Below are 11,787 nucleotides of genomic sequence, written 5' to 3'. Positions count from 1 at the left end.
TCGGCTAATAAGAAATCAAGCTGGAACTGCTAAAGGCTCCTCTTTTTAAATGTGACCCTTCAAAATTGCCAGAATGATCTTCATGGGTATCATCGAAGTTAGTCACCTAATAGCCTATACTTATGGTGGTGAGACCATGATGAAATGATTAGTATGAATGACAAAAACGGTCCACGTTTAATAGCCCTGCGATCAGGCAGCTGTAAAATTGTAGAAACTTCATGCCAGAACTCCGGCCCGGAATTTCGTATAGCATTAAAAAGTAAATAAAGAACAGAGCGACCTTTAACGTTTCTTGTCATGCACTTTAGAACACCTGAAATCGATGCAGGCAAAAATGCTCCGACACGTCAGCAGCTGTGTGTACCAGTTAGCACGCTCGAGATGTACCTTGCCGATTTATATTCGATAAGATAATGTGGTTAGTTTGAAGGGTTTTGTCATTCTGCGCGTAGTCCATGTGGGCTCAATGCGGGCAGGAGTGACGGCGACGCATTGCGTCCTGTAAATTTGGCAGCCGGCTTAAAAACGATGCAGACCACATTTGCGCGGCCTCGGAACAGAAACGAGGTTGGACGCATTGCAGAGGACATGACAGTCAGAGGAAAGCACGGGTGTATGTACCATGTCTCGCCGTTACCATCGGGCAAGATGACAGGGTGCGCGGCGACAAGGACGGGCTCCAGCACCACGCTGCTCACCAATATGTGCACGTGGATGTACTGGATGGACGGGAAGAGGAAACTCAGGGTGGTCACAAGGTCCTGCCCCTCCATCGCCATTATCCCGTTCGACGTAATGCAGAGCCGGCGAAGCCGCGGGGCGTGCGCAAGGACTCGCCTGATAAAGGGCATGTCCAAAGGAACGGCGCTGCTTTGAAGCTTCAGGCTGTGCACCTGCTCCATCACCTGCGAGCAATACTCAAGAAATGTATGTGGCAGGTGCTGCACCACATTTCGCGAGGACTATATGCAGGTTTACTTAAATGCTGAGCAAGGAGAAAGCGCTGCTGATGACGTGGTATGGTTCACTTCAATCGACTCTCGGAGAACCGACATCACTAGATACCCTGCGTCGAAGTCCTCATCATTCACAAAAATATCAGCGTCAAAAAGCGTTTAACTTCCTTCGCCGCAAGCAAAGCTCACGAAGATATAATGTATGATCAAGCTGGACTCTGCGTTTGGAACAATCACAAGTGGGTGAGTATTTCTCAGAAAGTTAGGTGTCTGCTTTGCTGGACCTGTTCAGTGGCACGAATAAAGTGGTCATTCATGAATTTCGCTGACATAGCCTGTCCAGCGTCGTGCGAACGAAACAGTGTCGGTCGGGCGGATTCTAAATATTGAAAAATTAGCATATTCCGCTAGATTCTTAGATGTGTGCAAAATATTTCACACATGTGTCCCTGTAGGTTTATCTGGTAGATTTTACAAAACAGTGCAGCATAAATGTTAAAAGCGTAAAACAGCATTGTTAAAATTTACTGGATTATTGCGATATCACAAAGAGTGAGGCTTAGCCTGAAAAATTTGTAACAGCTCTTACCTCTGTCATAGCCGTTGCCTGTTCACTGGTGAAGCACCCACGTCCAAGGTTCCGGAGTCTGAGTTCACGAACCACGCAGCCCTCGAGAAAGCGCAGTTGGCGGACGTGTGGGAGGTCGCACAAGGTGAGCCGCTTCAGGGGGCAGAGTAGGTGCAGCGAATGGAACGCCTGTTCGGTGCATGTAGAAGGAGCTGTGCAGACATCGCAGGCTAACGTTCTAGCATCCACAGCATTGCGCACGTCCAGCTCGTCGAGACGGAATCGTGCCCTGGCGAGGAGTGCGAGGCATCCGTGGGAGCAGAGAGCAGACGATGGCAGAGAGAGCGCCCGTAAAGCGACAAGGCCAGCATCGGCCAAAACAGAGCAGCAGTCGACGTTCTCCTCAAAATGGAATGAAGCGAGATTGAGCTCCGTCAGGAAGTGGCATCCTCTGAGGAAGTTCAGAAGGAACGCGGTGTGGGTGGCACTTGATGTGTGGGTCGCTCTCACTGCAGGGGAAAACTGCAACGTCAAGGCTCGCGTTTGTGGTGCCTATGGTGTTGAGCCGCTGCTTCGAGAGTTGCAAACGCGTCGTCTTCAAAAACTATGAAAAGATTCGAAAAGCATTCCGGGACCAGATGCGCCCTCCACCTGTCCAAGGCGACACAGTTCGTTGTTGGACTTGCATGCTGCCTCAAGATCACGCTAGAAGACAACTGCAGGCTTGCCTCAAGCACGCCGAGAAGACTTTTGGGTGCGTGCACTGTACCGCGTGCGTATCGAGGCGCCGCCCTTTCCACCTCGTTGGTAAAGGTGAATGTCTCAAACTTTCTTGCGGTCCCGTCATGGAAGCTCTCGAGCACTCTGTACGCGCCTGTTTCAACCGCGAACAAACGGCTTCGCTCGTGGAAGTGCAATTTCCGAAGACTGGATCCGCGGGACAGAATGGAGCACAAAAATATAATGTTGCATCTCCGCGTCATAACCTCGACGTACATGCCCCTCAGGGTTTCCGGCATAACGCGCTCTACGACACTGTCAAGCGGCGTCCCTAAACACGTAAACAAGTCCTTCTTATTACGTACAGTTCCAAGGATTGACCATTCGAGGTACTGCAGACAACGGAGCCTGTTCGAAGGAGGCCCACCATCGCTGTCGGCAGAAGGTGAGTGTTCACACAGCGCAGGGTGGTCAGATTGACGCAGCTATGGACGCACCTCTCCACCGTCTGCGAGCCGGCTGCCATGAAGTCGTTCAAATCCAGTTCAGATATTGCTACGGCTCGGCTCTCGTCCAGGTAGTCTTCAAGGGAGCCCGCCGAGTTGCTTGGGAGGAACTTCGTGGTACGTAACACTTGCGGAATGCGAGCCAGGCTTGACAACTTCCGAGATGTGCTTTCGACGGCCATAAGGTCTTCGGGACCAAGGAACAAAAAGATGTGGACCACCATCTCTGTCGGCAAAGACAAAAGTGGGCTGGTTTCTGCGCCAGATGTCATACTGGCTGCCGTGAAGGCTTCAGTAGCCATCACGGTTCTAAATTCTCTAGTTCGCGATGTTTTTTCGCTGTTAACGGGAAGGGAAATCACTACTGTTTGAACGAATCTGCATCATGCGCTTACTCTGAACGCGAGTGACGCCAAGCTTATTGTCAGCAGATAATATATATGTTCGGCGCATGCGTAGTCCTGTGTCCCTGTAACAATTTTCGAGGGCGGCATAGATGTTCTCAACGGTATCGAAACAAAGAAATGCTACTCAGCCTTTTATCAGTTTTGTACCGTAATGTGGACGCGCATCGCTGTAGTGTAATTCTAGCGCTCAGAATCCACCCTATTAAAGATGAAACAAGCTATTGAAAAACAAATCTGTATAAACTAGTATTTTATGTGGAGAAGTGTTGCTTACTGCTATTGCAACAGAAGTACAGATATTCACTGGCATGAGCACGCAGCTGTATTAAAAGAAAGTAGTGAGGCTATTTCCCCCTAATTTTTTTTATCCGTCGGGTTCATGCCAAGCCGCTAAATGTCTACGAAGCATTCAGTTCGTTACTGTTGAATACCAAGCAATGGTCACTGGCAATAAACGCACGCGCGTTAAATGCACCGAGCACTCGCCAAAGTGTATTTGAAGCTTATGGCTCAACTCGAAGCTCATCTCTGAGACAGAAGCCAGAGACTTGCCGACGTTGTTTCTACCAACCACTAATGTATTACTATAATGAGGCAGGCGAACACACCAAACACTGCATTGCGATGCCTGGTTATTGAGAAGATGCGAATACAGTGACGCCTCCAGCATACTGGCATTTCTTTTTTCTGTATTCCGGCCGCGGCCGTCGATTTTCGATGGAGGCGAAAATTAGAGATGCTTGTGTACTGTGCGATGTAAAAGTACGTTAAAGACCGCAGGTGGCGGAAAATTTCGGAGCCCTTTTACAAGGCGTTCCTCATAGCCAGAGTGCGCTTTGGGACATTAAACCCTCATAACACTATTTATTTTTGCCCCTACTTTGTTCACAGTTAATCCACGTGGCACGTGAACGTATTTATGCCAGTGTGCGAAAACCACAAAGTATGGTAGTACTCACCTATGTCCTGAGCTACCTACGTCATTTTTCCAGAAGTCGTAGTTCCCGCGACGGCACTAGCAGGCCCACTTCATTCATTCCAAAAGAAGTAAGACGTAAAACTAATGCCAAACTGCGATGGTGGACTGTCCGTGAAAACCTTCGAGGGGAAATGAGTTAAGTATAGCCTGCTAGTTAACGTAAAATTTTTTATTTAGGCTAATATTTCATAGTTGCAATGGCGTGCACAGGAGGCGGGAAAAGTAGCATCATAAAAAAAACAAGATAAACCGCCCATATACTCCGTAAAACTAAATGCGGTGTAGGTGAGCTAGCACAGTAAAATCGGTTAAATTTTTATATCTTCGTTAACCCTTTTTATTTTTCCTGTCGGGGTTAAACAAAAATAAGTCGGAGGTTAAATTTAATGCGATCTAATTCATTGATGCGAAGCACATGCGAAAGCAAACATACTTTCAGATTCAGTGAAGTAGCAATGACCAGAAGATCAAAACATTTGTTGTGTCCATATATTTCCTTATATCTGAGTTTTTCGTTATATCTAAGTCTTTTGTCTCTGTCACCTCTGCCCTACAAGAAGAAATGGGCGGCTTGCCTAAATTGCCAACTGTACACTGTGGCAGATGATTCGTTGGTTAATTAACATCTATAAGACTGCTTTTCTTTAGTCCTTTACGAATTTGGTGCTCAAGCGCTTTGTTTTCACTTCGGTTCCGGTTTTCCAATCTATTGTGCAAGGACGCAAGTTGATGAAGGCAACGATGTGACAGTGCACTGCGCGTCTCCAGAGGGCTGCTATCTCCGGCTACATGTTCCCTTTGTGGGACACCGGAGGCGCTCGACAAGAAACTTTATGGCGCGAAGAATTGTCGCGTATTGGCGCCCAAGTCTCATTAGGAGTGCGAAGGCCGACGTTCTGGCCGTCATATTTATTCCCATACCTACAAGCATGGAACTTGTAAAGCACATCCCACTAGACTTACACGGGAGCCGGCGCTGAGGGGAGGACGAGGGATACGCTCCAATCTGGAAAGAATGATCGCCTGACTGGACGGAACAGCAAGGAAAAAAAGCCGGTCTGTGGGGTGACGACGGAGGCCCGCGAAGACACCGCTGGCAGTAACTCCTCCGGCACCCGAAGCGACCAAGCCATCGGAGAGAAACTGAGCCTCAGCGAGTGAACAAGGTCACCTCCGCAGCCCCTCCGCTCCTTCTAACGAACACTCCAGCGCCAACGCTGCGGCATGTAAGTTTGGGCACCCCAGCCTCGGCATCATGCAGCCACTAATATACAATTATTGAATATATCTGTTTTGATCCAACTGAGCTTAGCGGTGTCTCCTGCATCTTTGTCCCTTGTGGACCCACGCATTATGTGGGGTCGTCACAGGTGGTGTCAGAAGTGGTGTCTCAGAAACAACGGTTCTCTTAATCTTGCAAAATTCATTACTTCAAACTCGTGACCCATGCAAAATCAGGACACAGATTATGGGACTTTAAAGCCAGTTTGAGAGCCTTGAAACACCGAAAGGCTTACGCGGACAAAATTTCAGTACCTGAGGGAGCTCACACTCCGCAGCCATCGCTCGGAGCAAGCGTGTTGGCATTAGGAAGCCTTATTCCGACATTTACATGTGATAAGATGGGGCTTCCCACATGCGATTCTCTTCTATGCTAGAAGAAATTGGTAAAATTGCATGAAAGTCTGATGATCAACTGCTGGGAATGGCAAAATGTAAGATGGCAGGAGATGCTCATGATTTTGCATGGCGAGAAAAAAAAAGGTAAGTCCGCAAATCATTTTCGGAATTGAAGAAGCTCACGTTACGTTCTGGCGCTTTGATACTGACCCCCGTCATCTGAGCGTAAAGAAGTTCCGCTAGCTGGATAGATGGTAGCGGAGGACGTAGGAACGTTTTTGTTGTGACTTTAGCGCATAGTACGCGATACGCCAAGGAGGAAGGACACCGACTAACGAAGAAACACGTGGAGCACCTACCGAAAGACGAAATGACCGCTATGTTTGTGGTTGGTTTGCGAAACCCCGTGCTTTGGTTTGTGCTCTCGAGCAAGCCGGCCCATTCTGACAGAGCTTTCAAGGCCGCATTGGATGAGGAGCGAAATAAGGCGCTAACGGGGACCACAGATATTGTACGCGTCGTCGACAGAAGCCCGAGGTTGCTCTTTTGACACAGCGGCTGGACCGTTTAGAGCAGCTGCTAACGTAGAATGTGGATGAAGTGCCTGCTGAGCAGCGCCCATTCGTCGGACACCGGAGACCGCCACAAATATTTAGGCGGGGCATGAGAGATTTCGAGGAAATCGTGTGCTTCGCTTGCAAGGGTCCCAGACACATTGCAAGGCTCTGCCTAAACGTGCGCCGAGGGTAGTCAGCAATGGAAGCAGGTCAGACTCGTCCAAAGAAAGAGTATGGAGAGGCTCCACGTGCTGTGACAATAAACTAGGAAGCCCTGCCCATCCTCAGGAGAGTCCGGAGTTCGAGCCCGGGGCCAGGACCCGGGAACCCGGGTTGCGTTGCGACTTTCGCGCAAAGCATGCGATACGCCAAGGCGCCATACGCGCCTAGGCGCGATACGCTATACACAAAATTTATCTTTACAATCAGAAAAAATGGCTTAGATCTGCATTAGCAATATTGACACCCAACACACCGTGGGATCCGTGGAGGTGTCCTCGCGAGCTGCCCTAAAGTTGCTCGATGAGACAATCGTATTTTCCTGGTCGGAGCAAGTTTTATGTGCTCCTCTGCCAACAGATGAGAGGGGCGCCGCGGAATTGCTTGAGCTGGTCGATTCTATTAGCGATGGCCTGAAGGATCACGTGCCTTTTAGCTGTTAGTGGTGAAAACAGAGTGCCTCTGCGGGCGGTTAACTGCGGCTAGCAGCCACTGACATTAGGTTTTATTCGAACTGCGATTGAGAGACCTGAGCCCACCGAAGAGATACTCGCCGCTGAAAGGCATGCTGTCCCTTCGGTCGCGCCAGACGCTGTTTTCGATCTTTTGCGCGTAAAGTCCAAAACGAGGCAGACGCTAACTGCCCGCTGACTGCCCTGCTGAACGAATACTCAGAGGTGTTCGCGCGACCAACTAGGATTTGTATTTGCATCATGTATCCCTGCCTGACGCAGTACTTTCCTGGAATTTTATTGCTGACTTTATAGGGAACCATGGTGGCTGTGGAGCTGTTATGGATATCTCGAAGTATTTTTTCATATGGCTCGTTTACTCCCTGGTTCCATAATCCCCGCATGACTGCTGAGGCTTGTACTCAAATTTTTTCTTGTAATATAAGGGTTGGTCATATACTGTACATTTCTCTGATCACCTGATCGTTAGTGTTAATATGGCCAACTGTCCACGTAGCTTTTAGGCAAGATTGCCTCATTATTTGGTTTACTGAAGTCTAAGGTTGACCTGACTCTACTACCCTTCAAGTGCGATATGATAACCGATGCCAAAAGCTTTTTTCTCGGCCTTATACAATATTATAAATATTTCACTCATGCACAAGCTACATTTCTTTCTGAGGTGGAAAGCTTCAATTAATTCCTAGGCCATTCTACTCTTAGTTCTGCAAGAAATTGCGTGTCATTAAAATTTGGCTCACAAAAGCGGGAAGGACAAGTTTTGATGTGTTTTGCTTAAAATGCGCCCTGTTAATTTTGCTCAACGCTTTCTTCATATTCTCTGATTTGCTCATTTACACAGTGCCAGGTTTATTCAATATAGTAGCAACCGCACTACGGAATGATTCAATATAGTACCTCTTTGTTGCATTTCATGAAAGCTCACGCACGCTTTGTTCCACAGCCTCTTTTTATCTTTACGTCCTTTTCTCATCAAGAGCAAAGGCTTCTGAGCCTCATAAGGGCTGAAAAGACTATCAGTATGGCATGCTTGCTTGCAAAATTCTTCAAATTGTGCGCCAACTTGTACACATACAGCACCACTGCCAGTCTCACCCCTTCTCGACCGATATCTGCCCCAGCTCACGCTGCCTTTCTCTTCATTTACTGCATGATGCTTTCCGCGACTCCTGTAGTAAGTGAACGAGGGAACTCACGTGAAGCCAGCCTGGACGACTGCCTTCCAAAACTCAACTGCATCTTGTTAGTGTGTGGCTTCCTAAGCGTAGATTCAAAAAGAAAAGTGAAGGAATCCTCTGTTTGTTCTAATTTTGAACATGAGAAGTCGAACGGAAGAAGCCCTTCACGTATAGCATAACACCAGCACACCCGAATCGTACAAGACTCAATGTACAGGCCCAACAGTTACCCTTGGGCAATTCACACATAAAATCCAAGCCATGTTGTCTATATATGGATAAAATATTGCCCACAGCTTCTGCAAAGTTCAAACTTTTGTCCTTGTAAAAATTAATGAAAATGAACAGAAAAAAACGAACAGTCAGCTTATTGAAACTAGGAACGACGACGAAAGCAGGGGCGATTTAGTGGTTGTTAGCGCACTGTCATGACTGTTGGTATGTGCTGCTCTAAAATTGCACTGTTAAGAGGAAAATACAGTTTCATACAGTATCATATGGCAGACATGCAATGTGGTCACCTGACATCACGTCGGCAAATGTAATGTCTTCATTTGCCAACGTGATGCCTTTGACCACGTTGCATGTATCCAATATGATATCCTTTTTTTTCTGTCTACATTTTCTGCGTTCTACTCTGCTAAAATTCAGCGGTTAGGCAGATCTCCATGCATCAAGCTGACCTTCAAGGGTGACTGCATACCATCGTACGTGAAGGTTGGGCACTTTCGTCATCCAGTTCGACCTTTTGTGCCTAAGCCACTTCAATGCAGGAAGTGCATGAGGATCGGCCACGTGAGCGGCGTCTGCATCAACTCCATCGTGTGCCCGCGATGCTCCGAGTCACACAGCGGTGATGTTTGCCGCGCGACTACCTTGAAGTGCGCCAACTGCCATGGCCCTCATGACTCTTCCTCGAAAGACTGCCCCGTCTAAAGACCGAGCGGGCGGTACTGAAGCAAATGGTGCGAGACCATTCTACGCACAAACAAGCCGCCGCGAAGGTGCGATGACGTCGTTCGCGCCGCCGAAGGTCGTAAAAGAAAGCAGTCACATTTGACAATAATGCCCCAAACCCAACTGCAGCTTGTCTGCCTCCACCAAAAACCGTACCAAATCAAGGGAGCCCGGCGCTTGGTGAGGCTGGACCTGCTGCCTCAGATGCAACTTGGCCACCACTGCCAACGCCTTCTACGCCTAGTGCGTCAGGGATGTTGGCGCACTCAGGGCAGTGTGCAGCGCCTACGACTGATCCAGCCAACAGGCGCGATCAAGGCCATGGCCCAGGTATGCAAGTGATTTCAATGCTCACGACACTACTGAATGCCATGCGTCCTCTGCTTTCCAGCCTACACACGCCAGCAGCACATAGCGCACTTCAAGTGCTGGACGCGCTACATCCAGTTCTTGCGGCTCTACAGTAGACGGCATCATGGCTCTTTCGGACCTGTCTTTTCAAAAGAAAGTCAAGCAAGCTTTCATTTTCCAATGGAATGCTCGTGGGCTCCAGTCCCGGATTTCCGATTTACGGCACTACGTCTACGAGAATCACTTCCCCATTCTTGTAATTTGTGAACCGAAGACCCCGGCAATTTTGCGAATATCCGGTTACGAGGCATTTTTATCACCCACGTGCAACAGATCCAGCAAAGTCATCGTCTACATTCGACGTGAACTTACATATGTGCAACATTCAGTTCCTCCGAACGAAGACAATCAGTACGTTTGCCTGACAGTGAAGAGCCGTGACCTGACGTTTACGCTACTGGCGGTGTACTTGGCGCCATCAAGTCGTTTCGACGCCAGAAGGTTGAGTGGTTTGATGGCAGCTACACCTGCTCCGTGGGTTATTATGGGTGACTTCAATGCTATCACACCATATGGGGAGGCGTTAGGATGGACGTTAGGGGAAGACAGCTTGTGTCCTTCGCCTCTGACCATGACCTCCAGTGCCTGAATGACGGAAGCCCTACCTATATACGAGGGGTGACTTATAGCAGCTGCTTGGACTTGACTTTCGTTTCAAAGTGCATTACCACAGTTTCCGGTGGTTTTCGGATGTAGAAACCCATGGCAGCGACCATATCCCAACCTATCTGATTATTACCGGCCATTCCACATTTTCCCCAGCCACGTGTAGGCAGCGCAGACTGGACAGTTTTTAAATTACTTATGGAGGCTGCTTGCGCAGAGGGCTTCTCTACCGGTCTTGAGCAAAAAATTAAGGAGGCCATGGAACACGCCACCTGCCCCTTTAACCCTGTCGCTAACTACACCTATTTTGACTTCGAATTCCAGCGACTGCGATCACAACGACGCAGGGCAGAGCGCAGATACCGACGCACAAAGTCGCGCCTAGACCTAATTGATGCTAGGGGCATACAGAAGAAGATTCAACGCAGAATTCAGGCACTGCAAACACAACGGTGGAGGACATTTTGCCAAACACTTGATCCACGGAAGCCTTTGTCAAGCGTTTGTAGTGTAATTCGGGGTCTTCGCACGTACCCTCAACAGCGCTACCCGTTCAAATCCGTAGCGCTCCACCAAAGGCGCAGTGTGGTTAAGGTAGCTGAAGATTTCTGCGCAAGAATAACAGGCCCACCGAATCCAGGCGCAACGCTGCACTGCAACAATGTTCCACCCTCACGGGATTCTCGAATGGATGCACTATTCTCCATGGAAGAACTTGATGCTGCGCTGGCTTGCTGTAGAAGGTCATCATCACCCGGGCCCGATGGTGTGACGTACTCCGCACTTGCCAACCTTGGCCAAGAAGCTGGACGGGCTCTTTTGGACACTTGCAACAAGTCATGGACTGCTGGCATAGTTTCTCATGATTGGAAGACCAGTCGTCTGGTTCCACTTCTTATGCCGGGGAAATCACCGCTCGACCTTTCACCATACCGTCCATTTGCACTCGCCAGCTGTGTCGGCAAAGTCATGGAAAGAATGCTGCTCACACGCGTGGAATGGTACTTGGAGCGATATCAGATTTATCCAACCTTCATGTCTGGGTTCCGACAGGGCCGCTCTTCTATTGACAACGTGATTGACCTTGTAACGTCGGTGCACCACAGCAAAAGTTTGAAAAGATTGACCGTGGCATTGTTTTTGGATATCAACGGCGCGTACGACAACGTAACGCATCAGGCCTTTTTAGACGCAATGGAAGCTGCTGAGATCGGAGGCCGCACGTTCAGCTGGATACGCAGCTATTCAACAGAGAGGTCGTTTTTTGTCCTGACTGCGGACGAACCAACGTCCTTACACCGAAATTCGCGCGGAGTCCCTCAGGGTGGAGTGCTGAGCCCAGTTCTCTTCAACCTTGCTCTTATCGGCCTGGTCGACGTATTGCCACAATCTGCTCAGATCTCGGTATATGCAGACGACATCTATATTTGGGCATCAGGGGTGACCCATCCTCAAGTTCGTGCAAGACTTCAAAAAGCGGCATCGATATTGACATCTTATCTTCGCTTGCAGGGCCTGAAGATTTCGACCGAAAAGTGTTCACTTGTGGCGTTCACACGCAAAATAATGTCACGTTACACCATTCACATCAATGGCGAAGCCATTCCCTATGAGAGAAGCCACAGAT

Source organism: Amblyomma americanum, chromosome 3, assembly GCF_052857255.1.
Source record: "Amblyomma americanum isolate KBUSLIRL-KWMA chromosome 3, ASM5285725v1, whole genome shotgun sequence".
Taxonomy (NCBI): domain Eukaryota; kingdom Metazoa; phylum Arthropoda; class Arachnida; order Ixodida; family Ixodidae; genus Amblyomma; species Amblyomma americanum.
Note: the sequence above shows the minus strand (reverse complement) of the source record.